This window comes from Lissotriton vulgaris, chromosome 6 (assembly GCF_964263255.1).
Source record: "Lissotriton vulgaris chromosome 6, aLisVul1.2, whole genome shotgun sequence".
NCBI lineage: Eukaryota > Metazoa > Chordata > Amphibia > Caudata > Salamandridae > Lissotriton > Lissotriton vulgaris.
The window spans coordinates 413,188,275-413,215,857 of NC_141694.1; the positions used below are offsets into that span (position 1 = coordinate 413,188,275).

The 27,583-nt window shown below is 48.6% G+C and overlaps 1 protein-coding gene across 1 annotated transcript in view; it reads right to left on the minus strand.

The window, feature by feature from the left end:
- ELOVL5 (ELOVL fatty acid elongase 5) overlaps nucleotides 1-27,583 on the minus strand; it is a 515,314-nt gene that overhangs the window by 131,872 nt on the left and 355,859 nt on the right. The gene's annotated exons all lie outside the window — the stretch shown is intronic.

A 27,583-nucleotide genomic window follows, 5' to 3' on the forward strand; every position in this document is an offset into this window, starting at 1 on the left:
GTATAGTAGGCAAAACAAACTCTTGACCAAGTGCGGATTTAGTACAGTTCATGTAAACACAATCACGCGCATTCTCACCACGCGCATTTTTTTAAAGAGCTTTCATTGGCTCCTACACAGTTTGTGCGCGCGGCATTCAACTGCCCATGCATCCCATCCCTCTCCAGCACACACCTCGCTAACCCCTCCTCCCTATGTTTTTCGTTCGAGTTGCAGGCAGCCCACCCCCTCTCTCTCCAGCGGGCGCCATTCTCTGTTGCCACACAACCCCTCCTCCCTATGTTCTTCTTTCGAGTTGCAGCCAGGGCACCCCCTCACTCTCCATATGTTCGCTCTAGTCGTCTTTTTTTTTCTTTTTGCACGTTTTCACAATTTCAAAATTACTTTGATGTATGCTTAGTTACTGACAAATACACTTTAATTTTACTTTGTGCGCGCATGCCGCGCTCTCTCTCTTTCTTGCCACATGCATTCAACTGCCCATGCATGCCACCCCCTCCCTCTCCAGCCCGCGCCTCGCTCTCCGTTTGTTGACAAACGCAAACAGGCAGCCTACCCCCTCTCTCTCCAGCGTGCGCCATTCTCTGTTGACACACAACCCCTCCTCCCTATGCTCTTCGTTCGAGTTGCAGGCAGGCCACCCCCTCCCTCTCCATATGTTCGTTCCTCTAGTCCTCTTATTTTTTTGGCGCGTTTTCACAGGCTCTTTGCGGTCTACGCGTTGAGAATATCAAACTTACTTCGATGCATGCTTATTTACTGACAAATATACTTTAGTTTTACTTTGTGCGCGCGCGCCGCTCTCTCTCTCTCCCGCAACACACATTATACTGCCCATGCATCCCACCCCCTCCCTCTCCAGTTCAGGTACACCAACACATCAGTCATGGATCCCAACACATCACTCAGGGACAACACATCACTCTGGGACACAACCACATCACTCAGGGGCTCCATCACATCACGCAGGGGAACCAACACGCCAATTGTCACAACATCACATCACTCTGGGACACCACCACATCATTCACAGATACCACCACATCAATCAGGGACACAACTACCACACTCATGGACACGACAACATCCCTCATGGACACCAACACATCACTCATGGATACCACCACATCACTTAGGGACACAACCACGCAAATCAGGGACACAACAACACCACTCAAGGATACAACCAGGCCACTCCGGGCCACCACCACGGCACTGAGGCACACTAACCCATCACTCAGGAACACTACAACATCACTCAGGGACACCACATCACTCAGGGAGCCCACAACATCACTTAAGGATAACAACACAACACTCAGGGACACAACTACATCACTCAGGGGCACCATCACATCACTCAGGGGCACCACCACATCACTCAGGTGCACCACCACATCACTCAGGGACACAGCCACGCTATTCAGGGACACCACCACGATGCCACTGAAGCACACCTCCACATCAATACGTGACACTACCACATCACTGAAGGACACCACAACTAACCAGGCATCCCTCTCCCTTCCTCACCAGCGCGCGCAGCGGTCTACGTTTGTTGACAAACGGATTTAAGGTCACAGGCATTCCACCCCCTCTCTCTCCAGCGCGCGCCATTCTCTCTCTGTTGCCACACAAAGCCTCCTCCCAAAATTCGCTCAAGTTGCAGCCTGCACACCCCCTCCTTCTCTATATGGTTGCTCGTGTAAATTTTCTGCTTTTAAGCGCGTGCTCACTGGCTCTTTTCTGAACACGCATTCTTTAGTTTCTACGTACTTTTTGGCCGACCTATTTACTCTTTAATACATATTATCGCACGCTTAACCGCCAAAATTAGTTTCTACTCAGGGTCAACACCACTCTAATTCAGGGACACCAACACATCATTCAGGGATACTAACACATCACTCAGGGACACAACCACATCACTCAGGGGCACCATCACATCACTCAGGGGCACCAACACATCACTCAGGGACACAAACACATCGCTCAAGGACACCAACACATCACTCAGGGACACCAACACATCAATCAGGGACACAACATCACTCAGGGACACCAACACATCACTCGGGGGCACCCAGACATCACTCTGGGACACAACCACATCACTCATTGACACAACATCACTCATGGACACCAACACATCACTCAGGGATACAACATCACTCATGGACACCAACACATCACTCAGGGATACCAAGACATCACTCTGGGACACAACCACATCACTCAGGGACACCACCACATCACTCAGGGGCAACACAACATCACTCAGGGGAAACACAACATTACTGAGGGACACCAGATCACTCAGGGACACCACCACATCACTCACGGATATCCCCACATCACTCAGGGATACCACCCCATCACTCAGGGACACCACCACGCCAATGAGGCACACTACTACATCACTCAAGTACACCACAGCATCACTCAGGGACACTACTACATCACTCAAGGACACCACATCACTCTGGGATCAGGGACACAACCACGCCAGTGAGGCACACCATCACAGCACTCTGGGACACCTTAACATCACTCAGGGTTACTACAACATCACTCAGGGACAACACATCACTCATGGACATCACATCACTCAGGGACACCAACACATCACTCAGGGAATAAAACCACATCACTTAGGGACACAACCACGCAACTCAGGTACACAACCACGACACTCAGGGACACCACCACCCCACTGTGGCACACCATGACATCACTCAGGGACACCACAACCTCACTCCGGGACAGCACAACGTGACTCCGGGACACCACAACATAATTCTGTGACATCACTACATTACTCATGGGCACTAAAACACCACTCAGGGTCACCTTAACATCAGTTATGGACACCCTCACATGACTTAGGGACACCCTCACAGTACTTTCGGACACCCCCAATATTCTACAACACATTTTTATTAGGATTTTTGACTACGTCATAAGGACCATAAACAAACAAGCATTGTACTAAATCAAAAGTTACCTTTACAATTGTGGATATAGATAAAATAAAAATGTATGTAAAATGCTTCTAAAATGAGCACAGGTGCCCCCTTACCTAATTAGTACATTGTGTGCACAAATAATTACACCCTTTTTGTGCATTTAACAAAAGTGAAACAATTTTGCAAAGAGTACCGAGGTGTAAATTTGACAAAATACTAGACAATTTTAGAAAAAATAAACACTTAGAAAAATAGGATGAACCATGGACAATGCAACATTACATTTGCAGTGCAGTTTAATAACACCTTCACCGACACATTTGCACATTTTATATGCGCACTGTTCACTAAATTTACGGATCTAAATAATTTTTCAACAAATGTCTTTTTATTACATTAGCCCTAGCGCCACTATAGCTACAAAAAACAAAGACATTATGCGAATGTTCATTTTGTAACGTGGCAAACTTATTGAGAAGCATTACCATTTACATCAAACCTGAAATAAAACACCGCCCGAAAGTCTGCAATTGTGTGAAACCTCACATGTTTTCACCATTTTCAAACAAAACTAGAGCAGGATACTTGAGTGCTTTAGGCTGCGTCGTAAAGATTGTAATCTGTTTTCTGCCAGCATCTGTCAAATGCAAATTAAAGCAGCAGGAAGCTATTCTCTGGCTTAAAAAACCCCCAAAAACAAGGGAACCAACTGCTGAAGTAAGGGGTAAAACACAAATCCTCCTTTGCATACGTTCACATGCAAGGAAAATGGGATTACTTTGACGGCGTAAAGACAATTACTTTTTTTTGTGTTAATTAACTAACTTTTAAAAATTGAACCGACCCAGGGAACACATTTAAAAAACCGTAAAATACATCACCCATACACATGTAAACATTCGAATTCTTTACAATACTGGATGCCAGGAAGCTTGAACCTATAAGTCCGAGTGTAACTGCGCCTGATGCACCACTAATGCAAACATGTAATTCGCCGTTGGCAAATATGCACATGCTGTTACTAGGATCTGTGTCAATATTATTAGTAACAACTTACTAACATACACAGCAAGACTAACAATACATATTAAGTCCTGAAAAAACAGTGGTCAAAGAGCAAGTATTCATATGATAAAAAATTGAATAAATATGTTTCTTTTAGTCTCTAAAGCAATGCTACACACCATTATTACATTTGATGTGTACAATATTACTGGACACCATAACATCACTTAAAGGCACCAGCACACCACTCTGTACACCACCACACCACTCAGAGACATCACCACACCACTCAGGGACATCACCACACCACTCAGAGGCACCAGCAGACTACTCATGGACAGCACTACAGCAGTCTGGGACACCACCGCAGCACTTAAGGGATCCACCACCACGGCACTCAAGGACATCACAACAGCAGAGAAGGGCTACACTACAGCACTATGGGACACCACCACAGAACTCATCGACATTACCACAGCCCTCAGGGACACAAATACAGCACTCTATGACCACACCACATCCCTGAGGGACACTAACCCAACACTCTGGTACACCACTACCTCACTCAGGGACACCACCACATCACTCATGTACACCACCACACTACTCATGTACACCAACACACCACTCAGGGATACCACCACAAATCAACCAGCGACACTACCAAACATCAATTAGGGACACCACCACACATCATTCATGGACAACAACACACATCATTCATGGACACCACCACACCTTAGTGAGGGACACCACCACACATCACTCAGGGACAACACCACATCACTCCATAGGCTAACATTGGGAACTCTCCCCTTATGGGATAACACCTAAATAAAATGCACTTGAAAAAAAAACCACGGCATAAACCACCGCCCGTTGAGGGGCAAGCATGCCGATAGCGACAGTTCCCTGCTGCTGCTTTAGAATGGGACTTTTACAAGTGTTAAAATTAAACTGACTCGCAGCGCCAGCAAAGCACAAACTAGACATGACGCCGCGATATCTGTCTTTTGCCACACGTATTCCACTGCCCAGGCATCCCATCCCCTCCCTCTCCAGCGCGCACCTCGGTCTCCGTTTGTTGACAAACGCAAACAGACAGCCCACCCCCTCTCTCTCCAGCGCGCCACATTCTCTCTCTGTTGCCACCCAAACCCTCCTCCCTATGTTCTTCGTTCGAGTTGCAGGCAGCCCACCCCCTCCCTCTCCATATGTGCGCTCCTCTAGTTGTCTTTGAACTTTTTGGTGCGTTTTCACTGGCTCTACGCTGTACATGCTTTCAGAATTCACAATTTACTTCGATGCAGGCTTATTTACTGACAAATATACTTTCATTTCTCAGTAGTTTAACGCTATGCAAGCATTTAGCATGCATTGTGATGAATTTAGTTCATTTCAGCTCTCAAATTGCAGGCAGCCCACACCCTCTTTCCCAATATGGTCGCTCGAGTCCATTTTAACCTTCTTAGCGCGTTCTCAGTGGCTATTTCCTGCACACGCATTGTTTACTTTCTACGGACTTTTATGCATGGATTTCCACTCTAAAAAACATATTTTCGTGCATTTACACGCCAATGTTCGTTGCAACTTCAGGATCACCAACATGCAGTTCAGGTACACCAACACATCAGTCATGGATCCAAACACATCACTCAGGGACACAACATCACTCAGGGACAACACCATCTCATTCAGGGATACCAACACATCACTCAGAGACACAACCACATCCCTCAGGCCCACCATCACATCACGCAGGGGAACCACCACGCCAATGAGTCACAACGTCACATCACTCTGGGACACCACCACATCACTCATAGATACCACCACATCAATCAGGGACACAACTACCACACTCATGGACACCAGAACATCACTTATGGACACGACAACATCCCTCAGGGACACAATCACTCATGGACACCAACACATCACTCAGGGATACCACCACATCACTTAGGGACACAACCACGCCACTCAGGGACACAACAACACCACTCAAGGACACAACCAGGCCACTCAGGGACACCACCACAGCACTGAGGCACACTATCACATCACCCAGGAACACCACAGCATCACTCAGGGACACAACATCACTCAGGGACACCACATCACTCAGGGAGCCCACAAGATCACTTAAGGATAACAACACAACACTCAGGGACACAACTACATCACTCAGGAGCACCATCACATCACTCAGGGGCACCACCACATCACTCAGGTACACCACCACATCACTCAGGTACACAACCACGCTATTCAGGGACACCACCAACATGCCACTAAGGCACACCACCACATCAATACGTGACACTACCACATCACTGAAGGACACCACAACTAACCAGGCACCCCTCTCCCTTCCTCACTATCGCGCGCAGCAGTCTACGTTTGTTGACAAACGGATTAAAGGTCACATGCATTCCACCCCCTCTCTCTCCAGCGCGCGCTATTTGCTCTCTGTTGCCACACAAAGCCTCCTCCCAAAATTCGCTCAAGTTTCAGCCTGCCCACCCCCTCCTTCTCTATATGGTGGCTTGCATACATTTTCTGCTTTTAAGCGCGTGCTCACTCACCACCACACACAGCCAATCACACACACCACCTCACTCACACACACACACAGCCACTCACACACACACACACACACACAGCCACTCACACACACAGCCACTCATACACATACAGCCACTCACACACACACAGCCACTCACACACACAGCCACTCACACACACACACAGTGTAGTGATTACCAGCAGAAGTAAATACAGAGTGAGAAAAGGCCGACACCGCTGCGGCACTACAACTCCCAGAACGCCCTGGGTCCTGGCGAACCGGAACTCACCTCCCGTGCAGCAATAAGAGCACTCCCCTGATGTTGCCGGGTGCTTGTCAATCCTTCCGGTAGTTGTGACTGAGCTTGTGTAGATTATTCCTCGAGTGTAAGAGTAGGTGTGAGCGGATGCTTTCCTTCCCGCTGGAGGACGCCGAGTGCAGGTGTGGGCGGACGCTTTCCTTCCCGCTGGAGAACGCCGAGTGCAGGTGTGGGCGGACGCTTTCCTTCCCGCTGGAGGACGCCGAGTGCAGGTGTGGGCGGACGCTTTCCTTCCCGCTGGAGGATGCCGTGTGTAAGGGTGAGGGGACGCTTTCCTTCCGCTGGAGGACGCCGTGGAACCAAAGACTGATTGCCGCGGACGTTCTATTTCCCGTGATAAAGAGGTAGGACCTCTTACTAAAGCACGGCCATGCTAGTATTGTTGTTTGGTCCTTCCTGATTCTTTATTCTTTGACCCTGGTGGAACAAGATTATATATTTTCCTTTGACTTTGGAACACATCGAGCCTTGCTTGCCAGTAGTGACATTAACTACCTGGGGGTGTGGAACGCTATCCTGCATTCCTATTGGTTTGTGCTGTGGTGGAACAGCTACAGAACCACTGAGGCCCACGAAAGAAACGATAACGAAAATCAGGCTATCATAGCGTGGGCATTCTGCAAGTGTTCCCCTTACCATCATATAACAGCCAGATGAGGCGTATTAGCAAATCATAATCTAATCAGTGGCTCTTGTGTTCTCTAGAACTGTTGTGAATCCGAAGACCTCCGAGACCTTTGACCAGACTTCGAGGGGTGTCTTCTCAACAACCTCCCTGATTAGCTAACCCTTCCCCTTTCCCGGAGTACTACCTGGCCCTGGTGTGTAGGCTCACACAGGGAGGGTCTGTGCTATTGGGTATTGGGAAGAATATCGTCACGCTGTGGTCCCCGCTGGCTAGATACCTCAGGTTAGTGGGTTGTGTGTTCTCTTCTTGGGTTTCATTTCCGCTGCTAACCGCGACAGATTGACAAGCCCAAGGAAAGAAGCCTAGCCTGGACCATGGACAAAGTGCGGCTTTGGCCTCACTGCTTGAGAGCTTCAGCGTACTTCAGCAGGAAGTTCATGCTTCCCGAGTGGAGAATCAAGAACTGAGAAAGGACATGAATACCATGCGCAGGGAAGTCGCTGGCATGTCACGTAAAAGCCTTGGAGCAGGGACCTACATTAGGGAAGCCACGCTCCCCCCTCCCGGTCATACAGTATCTCAGCCTTCTACCCCGATGTCAACCGGGTGTGGGTTCCTTTCCCCTTCAGCCATACCTTCGTCCTCGACTGACCACTCCCCAACGGTGCACGTGATACAGAATACTGGAATTCCTCTGGCCCCTCCTGAACGTTTTTACGGGGATCCCAAGAAATTCGAGACTTTCTTGAACCAGTGCCGTCTCCACTTTCTTTGCAAACCTACTGTGTTCCAGGACGACGTGGCTAAGACAGCATCTATGATGTCTTATATGGGCCGGAACGCCGCAAGCTGGACAATACCCTTAATGGAAAAGAACGATCCAGTCCTACATCAGTTCACTGATTTCTGTTCCGCCCTAAGGATACTGTTTGACCGAAAGACACATATGTTGTCCTAGGATAAAGAACTCCTTACGCTGCGCCAGGGGTCACAAGACCTATTGTCCTATATCACGTCCTTTAACAGACTCGTGGCCAAAACCGATTGGCTGCAAGAGAAACGGACTTCCTTGTTTTATCAAGGACTAAGAAGCGAATTGAAGGACGTCCTATCGCAGGTAGTCCAGATGCCGGCGACTTGCGAGGAACTTATCGACCTCACGGTGCAATTAGACCATCGCCTGTTGGAAAGAAGAGGAGATCGGAACAGGAGTGAAGGAAGAGGATGGTACCTCAAACCAAAACTCCTGCTGGAGGACAGCACCAAAGGCACAGACTGGACCGAACCAATGCAAATCTGAGGAATCCGAAGTCCCCTGTCCTCTGAGGAACGAGATCGACGACGCAAGATGAAACTATGTCTTTACTGCGGCAAAGGAGGACATTTCATAAGGGAATGCAGGGCGAGGGCCCAACAATCAGAAAGAAGTCCGGCTCCTCGAAAACCTGCTGTCATGGGAACCAGAGAGACGTCGGAAAACTAAAGCGTCCGAACCAGGTGGAGGTCACTGGGGTGGACGTTCGACAGACATCGATCTCCTCGCTTCTCGCAAATACTATGATGCCCGCAGTGGCTCATATCAACATGACAGTGTCTTTGTGGACCACGGAGGACAAGGTCACCCATATGGATGCTCTGCTGGACTCCGGAGCAACCGGCAATTACATGGACATAGACTATGCAACCTCCCTAGGAATAGCATGGGAGAAGAAGGACGAACCTGAACATGTGAAGGCTGTGGATGGTTCCGCCTTAACCTCCGGACCTGTAATAAAGCATACTCTCCCTCTGCGCATGCAGCATGAAGAACACTCGGAGTATATTCAATTCGATTTGATTGCGGCACCTCAGTTTCGCCTTAGACTAGGTATGCCCTGACTAACGCTGCACGACCCTGATGTGAGCTGGTCCGCACGTACAGTGTCTTTGAATTCGACCTACTGTAAGGAACATTGTCACAGTCGTCCCACTTTGGCAACGGAAGGCGAAGTGTTTCCCGGTGCTCGCCACCTGGCTATGTCGTGTACAGGGGAACACATCTGCAGCGCCACCAGCATGCCCGAGGTCTATGAGGGGTTTCGTTCCCTTTTTGACAAACAGAAGGCTACCCGGTTACCCCCGCATAGGGTATACGATTGTTGCATTGACCTACTCCCGGGGGCGGCCATTCCATGCAGTCGTGTCTATGCCCTTACCGAAGATGAAAACCTGTATTTAAAGAACTACATCGAGGAGAATCTGGCTTCAGGGTTCATAAGTCATTCCACTTCCCCAGCTTCGTCGCCCTTGTTTTTTATACCGAAAAAAGACTGTGCCGAGCTGAGACCGTGTATCGATTATAGGGCCTTGAATAACATCACGGTCAAGGACCGATATCCCCTTCCTTTAATCTCGGTAGTGGTGGACCATATTAAAAGAGCTCGTTACTTCACCAAGCTGGATCTTCGTGGGGCCTATCATTTAGTCCGGGTCAAGCGAGGCGATGAGTGGAAGACTGCGTTCCGAACCAAGTTCGGTCTATTCGAGTATAAGGTTATGCCCTTTAGACTCTGCAACGCCCCTGCGGCATTCCAATACTTTATGGACGAAGTGCTCAGGGGCCTACTGGATACCGTATGCATGGTTTACATCGACGACATCCTCGTCTACTCACGTACCCTCCAAGAACATGAGCAACACGTCACGGACGTATTAAGTCGTTTACAACAACACGAATTGTACGCCAAACTGGAAAAGTGCCTTTTTCATGCAACTGAGGTGTCCTTTCTAGGGTGCGTGATAAATGCCAGTGGCTTTCAGATGGAGAACGGAAAAGTCGAGGCCATCACGAACAGGAAAACCCCGCAGTGCGTCAAATCTGTGCAAAGTTTTTTAGGCTTTGCGAACTATTATAGGCGCTTCATAAAGGACTTCTCCAGGATTATCCACCCCATATCCAGTCTACTAAAGAAAAACGTTCCATTTGTATGGGGTGATAAAGCCGAACAGTCTTTTCGGATCCTCAAGGAACGGTTCACCCAAGCCCCCATCTTGCGCCATCCGGACACTCAGCTTCCATTTATTTTGGAAACCGATGCATCTCAATATGCATTGGGAGGGGTGCTATCGCAACGCCACCCCACAACAGGGCAGATCTACCCGGTGGCTTTCTACTCCAAGAAACTCAATCCGAGTGAGGTCAATTATTCCATCACCGATAAAGAGCTGCTCGCCATCAAAAGGGGATGTGAGGAATGGCAACACTACCTGTTGGGAGCCCGGCATACCATCGAAATCTTCACAGACCACAGGAACTTGTTGTTCCTGAAAACAGCAAAGGCCCTCACACCCCGACAACTCAGATGGACTCTTTTGTTCTCAGATTATGATTTCGTCATCAAATACCGTCCCGGCCCACAAAACGGAAAGGCCGATGCCCTCTCTCGGAATCAAGACACCCAAGACCCTCAGTCAGTAGTCCCCGTGGAACCACCTTCTATTCTGCCTGATGGGTCCTTTCCCGAAAGCACCATTGCCTTGCTCACGTCCACAGACTTCATCGAGGACATCAGGGTGGCATTAACGGAGGTCGATGCCCAGGCCTGACGAACTCTTGTACTACCGCCATGCCTTGTATGTACCTGACCCTGGTTTACAAATGCAGGTGCTCAATTGGGCACATGATTCTGTGTTAGGGGGACATTGGGGTGTGTACAAAACAATAGCCACCATCGAGCGATCGTTCTGGTGGCCTACCTCACGAAACAACGTCAAGAAATACGTCAGGAACTGTTCGGTGTGCACCCAGAGTAAAGCGAAACATACCAGACCTACGGGTCTACTCCGTCCTATTCCCATTCCCCCTAAACCGTGGCACACGGTCTCCATGGACTTCATCGTGGAAATGCCCTTATGTCAAGGAAAAACAACAATCCTGGTACTCATTGATCACTTGACCAAAATGGGCCATTTCGTGCCATTGGATGGACTACCTATGTCAGCTGAACTGGCAATGGTGATACTTCAGCACCTCGTCAGAGCACATGGCATTCCAAGGGTCTTCATTACGGACAGGGGATCGCAATTCACGTCCCGTTTTTGGAAGGCTCTTTGCAAATCCTTAGCCATCGATGCCAGGCTCTCAACGAGTTACCATCCGCAGACGGATGGCAAAACGGAACGGCTCAACCAGACCATAGAACAATACCTGCGTTGTTTTACCTTACAAAACTCGGCGGACTGGGTCACCCTCCTGTGGTTAGCGGAATTCACATATAACAACTCCGACCATTCCACCTTGGGTTGTTCCCCGTTCTTCTGCCTTCTGGGGTATCGCCCGAATGTTCTCCCCTTCGACTGGCCGGTGTCTTCTAATTTGCCCAGCATTCAGGAACATCATGCGCATCTCCAGGCTGTTCAAATCGATGCGATGCATCATTTGTCGGATGCTCAAGTCTCTCAAAAACGCTATGCTGACAAGAAACGCAGTCCTGAACCGGTCTACCAGGTGGGGGACAAGGTATGGTTCTCCACTAAAAACATACATCCCCGGGGTATTAACAAACTGAAGCCTAAATACATTGGTCCCTATAGTGTATAGAAGGTCATCAACCCTGTAGCACTGAAATTGGCTATCCCCCGTTCCTGGCATATTCACCCCGTTTTCCATGTTTCTCTACTCCTACCCTGTCCCGTGGACACTAGATTGCCCGTTCATCCTCCCCCGGTGCTGGTGGAGGGTTTGGAAGAATATGAGGTTGAGGAGTTGTTGGATTCTAGGCTACACCAGGGTAGGGTCCAGTACCTGGTGGGTTGGAAAGGTTTTGGGGTCGAGGAGAGAACTTGGGAACCGGAGCAGAATCTCCATTGCCCTGACTTGGTAGCGCAGTTCCATCAGTTGCATCCAGGGAAGCCCGGTCGACCGCCGGGTCGGCGGTCCTTGAGAGGGGGTTCTGTAGCGATTACCAGCAGAAGTAAATACAGAGTGAGAAAAGGCCGACACCGCTGCGGCACTACAACTCCCAGAACGCCCTGGGTCCTGGCGAACCGGAACTCACCTCCCGTGCAGCAATAAGAGCACTCCCCTGATGTTGCCGGGTGCTTGTCAATCCTTCCGGTAGTTGTGACTGAGCTTGTGTAGATTATTCCTCGAGTGTAAGAGTAGGTGTGAGCGGACGCTTTCCTTCCCGCTGGAGGACACCGAGTGCAGGTGTGGGCAGACGCTTTCCTTCCCGCTGGAGGACGCCGAGTGCAGGTGTGGGCGGACGCTTTCCTTCCCGCTGGAGGACGCCGAGTGCAGGTGTGGGCGGACGCTTTCCTTCCCGCTGGAGGATGCCGTGTGTAAGGGTGAGCGGACGCTTTCCTTCCCGCTGGAGGACGCCGTGGAACCAAAGACTGATTGCCGCGGACGTTCTATTTCCCGTGATAAAGAGGTAGGACCTCTTACTAAAGCACGGCCGTGCTAGTATTGTTGTTTGGTCCTTCCTGATTCTTTATTCTTTGACCAAGGTGGAACAAGATTATATATTTTCCTTTGACTTTGGAACACATCGAGCCTTGCTTGCCAGTAGTGACATTAACTACCTGGGGGTGTGGACCGCTATCCTGTATTCCTATTGGTTTGTGCTGTGGTGGAACAGCTACAGAACCACTGAGGCCCACGAAAGAAACGATAACGAAAATCAGGCTATCATAGCGTGGGCATTCTGTAAGTGTTCCCCGTACCATCATATAACAGACAGATGGGGCGTATTAGCAAATCATAATCTAATCAGTGGCTCTTGTGTTTTCTAGAACTGTTGTGAATCCGAAGACCTCCGAGACCTTTGACCAGACTTCGAGGGGTGTCTTCTCAACAACCTCCCTGATTAGCTAACCCTTCCCCTTTCCCGGAGTACTACCTGTCCCTGGTGTGAAGGCTCACACAGGGAGGGTCTGTGCTATTGGGTATTGGGAAGAATATCGTCACGCTGTGGTCCCCACTGGCTAGATACCTCAGGTTAGTGTCTTGTGTGTTCTCTTCTTGGGTTTCATTTCCGCTGCTAACCGCGACACACAGCCACTCACACACACACACACACCCACACACACACACACACACACCCACACACACACAGAGCCACTCACACACAAACACACAGCCACTCACACAAAAACACACAGTCTCGCACACACAGTCTCACACACACACAGCATACACACAATGTTCCGGATTGACGCACACCAATTACGACACTACGTAACACAACGTAGCAATCGCATTGGCGGGGAAAGACGTCAATCAAAACACATTAAATAATATACAAAAAAAGACTAGACCGCTACATTAAAAAACGTGAATAGCGTTAGGGGACATTAACAGAGGCGCCATTTTCACATGCTTCAAAACAATATACACACACATACTACACACACACACACACACAATGAATTTATTATCACCTTGCGAAAAAAACACACACACATACACAAAACACACAAAAATAAAATTAAAAAGGGCGTGGCTACGCAGGCAAACGCAATGGCCGCCTGACTGTAGAGCTCCGCCGGACGGGCTGAAACGGAAGACATTTCCAGGTGATCCGACGCTGCCTGGGGTCCGAAAATGCCTGCCTCCGTCCCCGGAGGCCACGGTGTGCTGATGGCAGCAGTCTGAGACCAGGGGACGGCGTGGACGTTGGAGATCGCGGAGGGGCGGTGAGGCCTATCGGGACTCGCGGGACGTGAGCCCTGTCGCGCCGGAGCGCCTGGTGAGTCTTCCTCGGGGCCCCCGCATCCCACCCCCCCTTGGCATTGGGGCCGCTGTTGTGCCCTCCCCGGTCCATTGCTTGTCCCGGGTGGGCTCCTTTGGTGGGGGTTTTGGCCCTCGGTGCTGATCCGGACCTCCGGGCCTGGTCCGGCCTCTGGAGCCGGGGCCTCGATTTTTTGGGCCTGCCTGGGCTGGGTGGTGGCGGGCGGGGACGGCAGACGGCTGGCCCTGGGTGCGCTCGGGGGGTGCGCCGGGGGGGACTCTCGGGGGTCTTCTAGGCGGCCCGCGTATCTGCGTCGGGTGGGGGCACTACATCCTCACCCCCACCACTGCATTACAATTTCGGCGCACACCTGTCCCCAGAATTGTCTGCAACAAGGCTTCCAATATCGATCCCTCGCCTTCACGATCAGCTAGATGCTGGATGGGCCCTCCTTCTACAATGAGACGGAAAGACCCTACGCAGAAGAAGCTCAGCTTTGACAAACCCCCCCTCCGCTCGACCGACGGCCTGCCTGCCAAGCCTGCTGCATCAGTTAGCCCTGCGCCATCGGCAGATATGGCTGGTATGGTGGCTGAAATGCTGGGCGAGATGCGAGCGGGGTTCAAGGCCATCGACTCCCGCTTTGACGCCCTTGATCAGAAAATGGCCGAGATGGGCGCGAAAATCCAGACTCATGATAGGCGTCTGGATTTCGCTGAATCCAGAGTCTCTGATTTGGAGGATGGCGCTGCATCCACGCTGCAAAGACTGGAGCGGGTGGAGAAGATCCTTAAGGATGTGGCTATTAAGAACGAGGATTTGGAAGCGTGCAGTAGACGCAATAACATTCGTATTATTGGTGTGGCGGAGACGACGGCCACTGGCCGCTTTGACACGTTTGTGGAACAGCTCCTGATTGACTTATTCGGCAGGGACACTTTCACAGCTGGCTTCGTGGTGGAACGAGCGCATAGATCCTTGGGACCTCGGCCCGCCCCGGGGTTGCCGCCCCGACCCATCATTGCCAGACTCATGAATTTTAGGGACAGGGACGCTGCCCTGAAGGCCGCTCGTGAGGCGGGCGAAGTGAAATGGCAAGGCGGGGTGCTATCTTTCTTTCCAGACTTTACGATGATGGTGCAGGATGCCCGCCGTAAATACGCAGGCGTCAAGGCCTCGCTGCGTAAACTGGGATTGCGCTATGGAATGCTGAACCCTGCCAGACCGAGAGTAGACGTCGATGGCAGGTTCCGCATATTTGACTCCCCCACTGAAGCACAAGAATTCTGCCAAGCCTATAAAAACAGAGGGTCGCCACTGGCCTCGGACAAAGCGCAACAGTCCCCACCGAACATGGACTCACAGGCTAGCGCGGACCTTTTTGCTGAGGGTGGACAAGGCTGACTCGTGTCTCCTTTTCTTTAGGCCACTCACTTTCACATTACGTAGCTAACTACTTGGATCTCCTTGCAGTGCTCTTATAAGTTGATACGATTTGAATGTCGACCTGAATGTGACGTCTGCACGGCGGAGCGTTGCCTCTCCCCATGGCACGAGCCGCTTGGTGCCTTTTCCTGAGAGTATTTTTCTTTTGCAGGACTTGCATTGGACGCTTGCTCCTCTTTGCTAATGTTGGTATTGTTCTTTGGGTTGGGTGGTGCCTCCGGGGGGCTAACGTGAGGCTTGGGGGGGGGGGGATTGTTTCATACATTAGTTCGAATGTTCCTGTACATGCATTGTTTTTCATTTTGAGAGATGCCTTTTTTGCGGGAGGGCGGCGGCGGATACACACACGATTGTTCACCTATGTTTTATGCGGTTTTGAATGGCTAGGGTAGGTCAGCAACCCGGTCCTTCCAGACTGACTCTGATGTCGTGGAATGTTCGGGGGCTAAACGACACTAGAAAGAGGAGACAGGTCCTGAATTATGTAGCTCGACACAGGGTTGATGTGTTGTTCCTCCAGGAGACACACTTGGGGCGGGCTGATTCCACCTCGGTTGCCAAGGGCTGGGGCGCGCATAGGTACTTCGCTAACTACAGTAGGTATGCGCGAGGGGTGGCTATTTTGGTGCGGGTCCCCTTTGTGCTTTCTGATAGCGTACTTGATGAGGAGGGTAGATACGTGGTGATCACTGGGGCGCTCCTTGGCTTTAAGATTACATTTGTCGGGGTGTATGGGCCCAATACCGATTCCCCCGCCTTGTTCCAAGGTCTCCATGACGTTTTACTACGCATTGACACTGACATGTTGGTGATGGGTGGGGATTTTAATCTGTTGATGGACCCTGCACGGGACAGCACCTCATCGTCCCCAGATTGCAAACCTCGCTCTCGTGCTGTGCTTGCAGCCCTGTGCGCACAATACCCCCTTATTGATATCGAAGCTCAGATTCACCCCCACTCGCCCGCTTACACACATCACTCTGGGTATCATAATACTAGCACCAGGATCGACTATTGGCTTCTTTCCCCGGGAGTGGCTGGTTGGGTGGATGCACATTCTACACTCCCACGTACATTTTCAGATCACTCTCCTATACTTCTGACTCTACTGGTCCCTAGGCTGGGAGGGTACGAGAGGCAGTGGCGCTTCCCTGGCAAGGCGTTAGCTGATCCAGTTTTTAAGGAGGACATTCGCATGGCAATAGAAGACTATTTTGAACTTAACACGGGCACTGTTGACACCTGGGCCACATTGTGGGAGGGTTTCAAGGCCACCATCCGAGGGGTTTGCATCACAAAATATGTTGGGGCCTTACGCGAGATCCGAGCCACAATGACACGTATTGAGAATGACATTGCCGTGTTGGATAATGCCAGGCTCCCTGACCCCGATGGCGCTTTAGAGGCGAAACGTCTGGGATTGTTACAGGAATTCAGGGACGCCGCAGAAAGGGAATTGAACTATTTGCACACGCAAAACGCAGCTAGACAGCACGGAGAGGGTGACAGACCTGGTAGGCTCCTAGCACAGCTACTGCGCCCGCCCCGTCAGGCCTCATATATTACTGACTTAGTTGACGATTCTGGCGTTCGCCACCAGACCACCCCTACCATATGCGCTGCCTTTCTATCTTATTATAAAACACTACACACCTCCTCCCTGCCCGAAGATCGTCGTGACCCTGGCCCCTACATCAATGAGATAGTCATGGTATTTCTGGAGAAAGGTATGCAGGACTTCCTTGCCGATCCTATCACACCCGAGTATGTTATTGAGGCAATTGACGTATTGAGGGGCTCCTCGGCTCCGGGGCTTGACGGCTTCTCGGCCGACTTCTATATAAGGAGTTCAAAGACGAGCTGGTGCCCCGCCTGATGGAGGTGTACGCAGAGGCACTAGAGACTGGAGTTTTGCCTCCCACACTCCGAGAGGCGGTGATTGTGCTGCTTCCCAAGCCTGGTCGTGACCCATCCCTCTGTGGCTCTTACAGGCCCCTATCGCTACTCAACCTCGACTACAAGATCTTGGCCAAGGTCCTCGCAATCCGTTTATCGCTTCTAATGGAACAGATTATTTCTCCTGCCCAGTCCGGATTCGTCCCCCACCGCTCCACCTCCTTTAATCTCAGGACTCTTTTTTCTGTCCTACACAGAATAGACCCGGACACCCCAGCGGCGGCGGTGTTTTTGGACGCCGAAAAGGCGTTTGACTCGCTAGAGTGGCCTTTCTTTCTGTCCGTCATGCGACGGATGGGCATGCCCGCAATGTTCGTCGCCACTGTAGAACTTCTCTACTCCGCCCTTAGGGCGCGGCTGCGCCTTAATGGCACCATCTCTGATAGCTTTTCACTCTCGAGGGGCACCCGACAGGGATGCCCTCTTTCCCCTCTGTTGTATATCCTAGCCATGGACCCATTGGTTCGTCACTTTCAGGAGCATCATCTGCATCGGGGACTCCAGTTCCGCACTGGCCCGCTCCTAATCTCTCTATATGCGGACGATACCATTCTCTATGTCCGGTCCCCTGAGACCAATCTGGAACCCCTCCTTCTCGAGATAACCCGGTTTGGGGAATACTCGGGCCTTCGAATTAACTGGCGCAAGTCTGATATTTTCCCTCTCACGCGCGCCACAGTACACTGGGACTGTCCATTCCCACTCGAGATTGCTCCGGAGGGACGTGTTATATTCACCAGCTCTCCCACTGCCAAACCCCCACTGGCTCCCGATCACTGCCTAAAAGGTGGTCTGTAACACTCTATCCAAATACCAGCTTAATACAATAGGGGATTTGTTCCCGGAAGGGCACGTCTTTTCGGTATCGGAAGACCACCGATTTTCCGATCGGACGTTCATGGACTCATTCGTTCTGACCCGATTGCTGTCCATGCTCAGAGCACAGTTCCCCTCTTTCCCGCTTCCTCCTGATGAGGTGGAGGCCCTGACTTTCTTGATACAGTCCCCAAATGGTGCGCATGCTGTTTCTAGGTTGTACAGACTATGTGTGGCGGCACTTCCTGCCTCGGACGCGCGAGTTCGAGCAGCATGGGAGGCTGATCTGGGCGGTGCTATCACTGATGAACAATGGTCCGCTTGCTGCCAGGCCACCAAGAATATCTCTGTCAACAGCAGACACAAATTAATACACTTCAAGTTCTTGCGGCGGCTGTACTTCACACCGGCCTTGGCTCACAGGCTTGACCCGTCGAGACCGCATTGCTGTCCTAAATGCAGAGCCCCACATGCCGACTTTGCCCACCTTACCTGGACGTGTCCCAAACTACAGGACTACTGGCTGCAGGTACACCGCATATTGGGTGACATTCTAGACTGCGTCCTACATCCCATACCTGAGATTGCGCTGTTGGGATATGTTGTTGAATTTCCCCGCACCACGAGGAAACTTGCTGCCATTGGTTTTCTGCTCGCAAAACAGGAAATTGCTATACTCTGGGGTTCTAGACGACTTCCCACCTCAAAAGCATGGCTCTGCAGCCTGGCCCAGTGTAATATTAACAATGTGGAATACTCCACGCAGCTCCCAACGGCCTCGCGCCCTGTCGATATCTGGGGCCCATACAGACAGTACATCAGCAAGTTAACACAAGCCGCGCAGTCTCAGGCTGCGAGCTCTATTGTTCCAGAGGGGGTGGGATAGATGCTATTCACCCGGCAAGGGTGCATTGTCTACTGAGTCGGGATTGTCTTGTTGTTCTGCCGCGCTGCGGCAGGAATGTGGAGAGGTGCTGCAGTTACCACTGTTGAGGATGCCTGGCGACGGGCCGTGTGGTCCCCTGTCTCTTCGCTCGCTGGTCCCCGAGTGCCGAAACTGTTCTGCTAGCATTCACTTCCATGTTACACTGGTGTCCCGTGGTAACCCATGCAACCGCTATTATCACCTTGTCATGATTGATGTGTTGCTTGTCGCTCTCTCTCTCTTGTTGGCATTTTTCTTTTTGATGTGTTTTGCATTATGTTTATCTCTTTGCATCATCCTCGTATATGTGCATATCACTGACAGAACTAGAAAACGAAAAATGGAGTTTCTAGAATGTGTAACACCTTTCGTCATATTATTGGTCACGCCTAGCTACTGTTTATTTTGTATCATTGCTAATGACATTTCTGATTTTATCCACACGCCATGTGACTGTATGCTTATGTGTACCAATCTGATGCAAATAACGAGATTTAAAAAAATAAAAATAAAAAAAAATAACACTATACAAAATATACACACACAAACAAGCTCACACGCTGCAAAACAGAGTTAAAAGTCCGGAGTAGGAATATATATAGTCGAATTAAACACATAAATCTCTTCGCAAACAAAATGAACCGATTACTAATTTATGATGCAGAGAGGAAATCAAAAATTAACCATTTTTTTTTTTTTGTATGTTCTTATATAGCGCTCGACTACCCGGAGGCATCTCGGCGCTTGCCTTGGGAACCCATCCTGGCTTTTCCCTGTGAGATATCCCCTAACGGGCATCCCCAAGGTGAAAGCCAGGCATCCCGCCGCGGGGGGCCGTTGTGGAGATTAATGCCCAGAGTTGCAGAGTGTGAACCCATGATTGGGTCAGGCACCGAAGCGAGAATTATCGAGTCCGTGGACATTTGAGCTCAAGACCCTGCCGCGTCGGGAATTGAACCCTGGTCCCGGGTCTGACCTCTGCTTCAGGGTCTGCCTGCTCTAACCAGTGAGCCACACTTCTCCACCATTTGGAACAACAGCTAAATACCTACAAACCAAATGAAGAACAATAAAAATACACAAAGATTAATAGAGAAATTTAAAGAAAGGCTGTCCATGTAAGATAAACAGATTCACAACATGGAGCAGTTGCACCATAAACCAAACATAATTAAGCGATATAGTACATCCAATATTTCAACAAACAAATAAGTTTAAAACACTACGGGAAATTAACACCAAAAAATAAGGGAGTCTAAACGAGTGCGTAATCAAAAGGGCAAGAAACTTCACAGACTTACAGAAATAATTTGAAACCTACAAATGTGTATTTAGCTCACACACAACGCAAAACAAGCGACAATTACCCAGCCTCCCAAAACGAAAATTAACAAGAGACAGAGATGGAGTTTAAGCTCATACACTATACAACTTGTATGTTTTATAAAAAAAAACACATTGTGTTCTCGATACCATTACACTGACTATTATTAATAAGGATGAGGGGAAATCACAAAGTATAAGTGTGAAAGAACAGGCCGAAACAGGAGAAAAAATTATAAAGCAACAGCAATACACAGTGAATAATATAAAACATTAACATCAAACAAAAACATTGTCAAAAAACACAGTATAACAACATGTGGCAGTAGTACATCAAATAAAAAAAATTGGACTATATTAAGAACAAGACATCACAAATACATATTAAATATTATATTATAAACATTCTACAGGTATACATTAAGTACATACGCACGCCAAGTACAATAGGTATAAGCAAAAGTAAATATACATTACAAAAAATAAGTATACATACAAAATATATCTACAGGAGAAAAACTACATAAACAAAAACAAAGAAATAAAAAAAATAGTACAACTTACCTGTCAAACGATGCAGCAATAACACAGGAAACACGGCAAGCCTTCCACAAACGCCGGTCACGAGGATCTGGGAAATTCCCAAATGACGAACAGCAATTACAACGCTATGTAACACAACGTAGCAATGCGATTGGAGGAAAAAAACGTCAATCAAAAATAGACGTGGAAAACAAAAAAGACTAGACCACTAACTTAACTAACGTAGATAGCGTTAGGGGACAGGATTGCGTCCGCCATTTTGAAGAAAAAAAAAACACTACTTAACAAAAGGTAAAAGGGACTCATTAGAATACTATGACACAGTCCGTCCACAAAACACACAACTAAAAAGGTTTGGGGTCATTTAAAAGACATTACAAAACATACACACATGCACTCACACACACACACACACACACACAGACACACACACACAAGCTCACACCCACACACTTACAACACCCTCACACCCTCAACATCACACAGCGTCACACACTCAGCCTCTCACAACCACACAAACAACAACACACTCAAAAAAACATCAGCTTCACACACTTCGTCAACATCACACATTCACCAAAGCTCACAAACACCTCACACTCACAAACAAGGTCACCATCACACAAACTTTACGAGTCACACACCATCTCACAATCACACATACCATCACATAGCCGCACCAACACTCACACTCACACACACTCACCCTCACACACCATCAGCCTCATACCACCTCACATGCACACACCGTTACCATAACACCCTAGACATCATACAAAGGCAAACGCACACACCTTCACCATCACAACACAACACACCATCGGAATACACACAACCTCACCCTCACACCACCTCACACACGCTCACCCTCACACACAATTACACTCAAAGACCCTTACACACCCTCAATAACATTCACAAGAATTACACACACTAACACACTCACAAACCCTATCAGCAACACACATCATATCACAATCAATCATCTTTTTCAAACTCACTCACTCTCACACTCTCTCACATTCACATCATAACACCCACAAACTCACACACCAACACTGACACTCACACACCCTCTCACACTCACACTACATCTCACCATCACACACACTATCCCAATCACATACCCTCTCAAATTCACACACCCTAAATTCATGCTGCAGAAAACTGCACACCAAACACGGCTGCATGCCTCACACTAAAATGAAAAGATCAGCACAGCAACTCCACCCAGCAACTACACCATCCAACTCGACCCTCCAAATCAACAATCCAAGTCCACCCTCCAAATCCTAAAACACCCTCCAACTCCACCCTCAAAATCCAAATCCACCCTCAAAATAAAAATGCACTCTACAAATTCACAATCCACCTACAGCCTCCAACTTCAACTCCACCCTCCAACTCAAACTACACCCTCCAACTCCACCCTCCAACTCCACACTCCAACTCCAAATCTACCCTCCAACTACAAATTCACCCTCCAAATCCAAATGCACTATCTAACTCCAAAACCACCCTCCAACTCCACCCTCCGAATCCACTCTCCAACTCCACCCTCCAAATCTAACTACACCCTCCAACTCCAAATCCACCCTCCAAATCCAAACTCTAACTCAACCCTCCAAATCCACCCTAAAAAACCATCCTCCAAACACAACTCCACACTCCAACCCCAACTCCACCCTTCACATCGAAATCCACCCACCAAACACAAATCCACCCTCCAAAAGCAAATACACCCTCCAAATCCAAATGCACTATCCAACTCCAAAACCACCCTCCAACTCCACCCTCCGAATCCACCCTCCAACTCCAAATACACCCTCCGACTGCAACTACACCCTCAAAATCCACCATCAAAATCCACACTCCAAAACCACACTCCAACTCCACCCTCCAACTACACCCTCCAACCCCAAATCTACCCTCCAAACCCAACTCCACCCTCTAACTCAAACTACACCCTCAAAACCAATATCCACCCTCCAACCCCAAATCCAACCTACAACCCCAACTACACCCTCCAACTACACCCTCCAAGTCCACCCTCCAACTCAACCCTCCAAATCCACCCTAAAAAACCATCCTCCAAACACAACTCCACACTCCAACCCCAACTCCACCCTTCACATCGAAATCACCCACCAAACACAAATCCACCCTCCAAAAGCAAATACACCCTCCAAGTCCACCCTCCAACTCCAAATACACACTCCAACTGCAACTACACCCTCAAAATCCACCATCAAAATCCACACTCCAAAACCACACTCCAACTCCACCCTCCAACTCCACCCTCCAACCCCAACTCTACCCTCCAAACCCAACTCCACCCTCTAACTCAAACTACACCCTCAAAAAAAATATACACCCTCCAACCGCAAATCCAACCTCCAACCCCAACTCCACCCTCCAACTACACCCTCCAAATGCACCCTCCAACTCCACCCTCCAATCCACCCTCCAACAACAACCTCCAACTCAAACTCCACCCTCCAAAACAAAATCCACCCTCCAACACCAACTCCAACCTCCACCTTCAAAACCAAACTCCAAACACACCACCACCCTCCGAACACAACTTCCACCCTCCAACACCAAATGCACACTCCAAATCCACCCTCCAACTGCACCCTCAAAATCCACCCTCCAACTCCACCCTCACTCTATCTATCGCCCACCACCTCACTCTAACGCCCTCACTCTACCACTCGACCCACCCTCACTCTACCACTCTAATGCCCTCACTCACTCTACCACCCTCACTCACTTTACCGCCTTCTCAAATTCCCTGTTCACTTCTCTTCTGACGTACTGATCTGCTGCTCTCTTCCACCACCTCCTTCTCTAGCTCCATCTTGTCTTCACTTCTCCTGTGCCGAAATGCTGTTCTTATTCACCTGCCTCCTTCTTTAACTACCTGTTCTCTTATCCTGTGATAATCTGCTGCTCTCTTCCACCACACTTCCTTCTTTAACTCCCTGTTCTCTTCTCCTGTGCTGATCTGCTGCTCTCTTCCAACCACCACCTTCTTTAACTCAATGTTCTCTTCTGCTGTGCTGTGATGCTGCTCTCTTCCAACCACCTCCTTCTCTAACTTCCTGTTCACTTCTCTTCTCTAGAGCTGATCTGCTGCTCTCTTCAACCCGCCTCCTTCTCTACCTCCCTGTTCTCTTCTCCCGTGCTGTTCATCCCGCCTCCATGTTCTCTTCAGCTGATTTGATGCTCTCTTCCACCTCGCCTCCTTCTATAACTACCTGGTCTCTTTGACTGTGCTAATCTGCTGCTCTCTTCCACACAACCTCCTTATTTAAATCCCTGTTCTCTTCTCTTGTGCAGATCGGGTATTGTCTTCCAACCGCATATTTCTCAAACTCCCTGTTCGCTTCTCCTGTGCCGATCTGCTGTTCTCTTCCACCCGCCTCCTTCTTTAAATCCCAGTTCTCTTCTCTTCTCCCGAACTGATCTGCTGATCTCTTACACCCACTTTCTTCAATACCTCCCTGTTCTCTTCTCTTGTGCTGATCTGCTGCTCTCTTCCACCCGCATCCTTCTTTAACTCCCTGTTCTCTTCTACTGTGCTGATCTGCTCCTCTCTTCCACGCCACCTCCTTAATTAACTCCCTGTTCTTTTCTCCTGTGCTAATCTGCTGCTCTCTTCCACCCGCATCCTTCTTTAACTCCCTAGTCTCTTCTCTTCTCTTCTCCTGTGCTGAACTGCTGTTCTCATCCACCCGCCTCCTTCTTTAACTCCATGGTCGCTTCTCCTGTGCTGATCTGCTGCTCTCATCCACCCCGCCTCCTTCTTTTACTCACTGGTCTCTTCTCTTCTCCTGTGCTGAACTGCTGTTCTCTTACACCTGCCTCCTTCTTTAACTCCATGTTATCTTCTCCTGTGCTGATCTGCTGCTCTCGTCCACTCCAACTCATTCTTTAACTCGGTTCGCTTATCTGCTTCTGTCTGATCTGCTGGTCTCTTTCACCCGCATCCTTCTCTAACTCCCTGTTCTCTTCTCCTGTGCTAATATGTTGTTCACTTCCAACAACTTCCTTCTTTAACTCTCTGTTTTCTTCTCCTGTGCTAATCGACTGTTCTCTTACAAACGCCTCTTTCTCTAACTCCCTGTTCTCTTCTACTGTGCTGATCTGCTGCTCTCTTCCATCCCACCTCCTTCTTTAACTCACTGTTCTCTTCTCATCTGCTGATCTGCTGCTCTCTTCCACCTGCCTCCTTCTTTAACTCCATGTTCTCTTCTGCTGTGCTGTTATGCAGCTCTCTTCCACCCACCTCCTTCTTTAAATCAGTTTTTTTTCACCTGTGATGATCTGCTGTTCCCTTCCACCACCTCCTTCTCTAACTCCCTGTTCTCTTCTCCCATGCTGATTTGCTGTTCTCTTACTCCCGCATCATTCTATAACTCCCTGTTCTCTTCTCCACTAATGATCTTTCTGCTATCTTCCATCCACCTCCTTCTACAACTCCCTGTTCTCTTCTCCTGTGCTGATCTGCTGCTCTCTTCCACTCCGCCTCCTTCTTTAACTCCCTGTTCTCTTCTCTTCTCCTGTGCTGACATACTATTCTCTTCCACCCGCCTCCTTCATTAAATCCCTGTTCTCTTCTCCTGAGCTCATCTGCTGCTCTCTTCCACCCCACCTCCTTCTTTAACTCCCTGTTCTCTTCTCTTCTCCTGTGCTGACATACTATTCTCTTCCACCCGCCTCCTTCATTAAATCCCTGTTCTAGTCTCACCTGCTCCACACAATAAAATACAGTGAACATAATCTTCCAAAAAATTATGTACAAATGTTTAAGATATTGCCAATATAAATTTAAAAATGTTTTCTTTAAGTATTAGTTATTTTAAAAACATAAAAACAATTGTTATTTTTAAAAATAATACATCTAAGTCACGTAAATACAAAACATGTTGCATTACAAAAGATATAGCTGTCACATTTGCAAAACATAAAAGTATTAGCATTGTAAAAAACAAAGATATTAATTTCACCATTTTCAAAACTAAAACATAAATAAAAAATGTAGCATGTACAAGACCAATAACTCAAACTTTCCTAATACGAGACCTATTGCATTGCAAATGCTTGTTACACAAGGAGACGAGAGAGGAGTTGGACGGTTGAGGTGAAGAGTCATCTGTGCACTGTAGTCCGGGACATCGTTGTCTCATCTCCTGATTCGACGTGTTTGCAGAGATCTATGTGAATCTCATTGCTATCATCAATTCTGCCTGTCGAGGTATGTGCTGCATTTTCTGTTACGGAGCTCAGAGGAACGTCAGTTTCTCCCTCTAGCTCCAGGTGCATCTACCGCTTTTCTCTCGAGCGCAAAATGGCGTTTTCTTTCCTTGTAGCCTCACAGGTGTCGGGTTAATTTTTATCGGAGCTCAGAGGAACGGCAGATTCACCCTTTAGCTCCGATCACAACTTTCACATCTCTTCAGCATTTAGTGCGCAGAGAACATTAATTAGAAAGGACGCAAGGTACTGTGCATGTGTCTCATGCACGATGAAGTGTTGACTCAAGGGAACAAGGAGCAAATGTTCTGCACTTTCTTTATTCTAAAATTCTCATCTGCATGCTATATTTGGGAAAAAGAGTGTGATTTCTAGTGACTTTTTTCATTTAATTTCACACCAACATTGTAGACGCCGGTTTCTATAAACACTGTTTCCCTGCACAATTGAAATTGCATATAAGGGTACTTGGTGTACATCCATTTTAATTTTCACTGACACACTCGTTTTTTGTTTTTAAGGGAAAAGGTAGTGTGTCCAGCCTTTACTTGCAATATGCAAAACGTAACTGCGCCACCTTTCTTTCTATTGTCAAGGTGAGCCTATAATTAAATGGGCGAAATGGAGAAAAAAAATGTTAAATTTTGCACAAGTGTGTGGGACCAATCTAAGTGCTGAAAGCAAGCATGCGTTGCTATTACATTGCTTGGGAGCTGAAGGTCAAGACGTTTTGGAGGATCTTCCAGAGTTACCTCGAGCAGAAGCTCATGATTTGAATGAATTTGAAAAGGCTATATCTAGCTTAGATCGTCATTATCTGCAAAAAGTGAGTACAATTTTAGAACGGTACCATTTTGGGTTACGAAGTCAAGGTCATGATGAGTCTGTTAAAGAATTTGTCAAGTCTGAGGAAGCTTGCTTCCAAATGCAAATTTGGGGCGGCATTAGAAGATAGAATAAGAGATTAATTTTTACTTAGATGTGACAGTGAAAAAGTATGTGAAGAGCTTTGGATGAAAGACAAACCACCTTTAGAGGAAGTTCTTATTTTTGCTAAATGTGTAGAATACATGTTGAAGTGGGTGGGTGAACTCAACACTGACAAAACGCAGAATGTC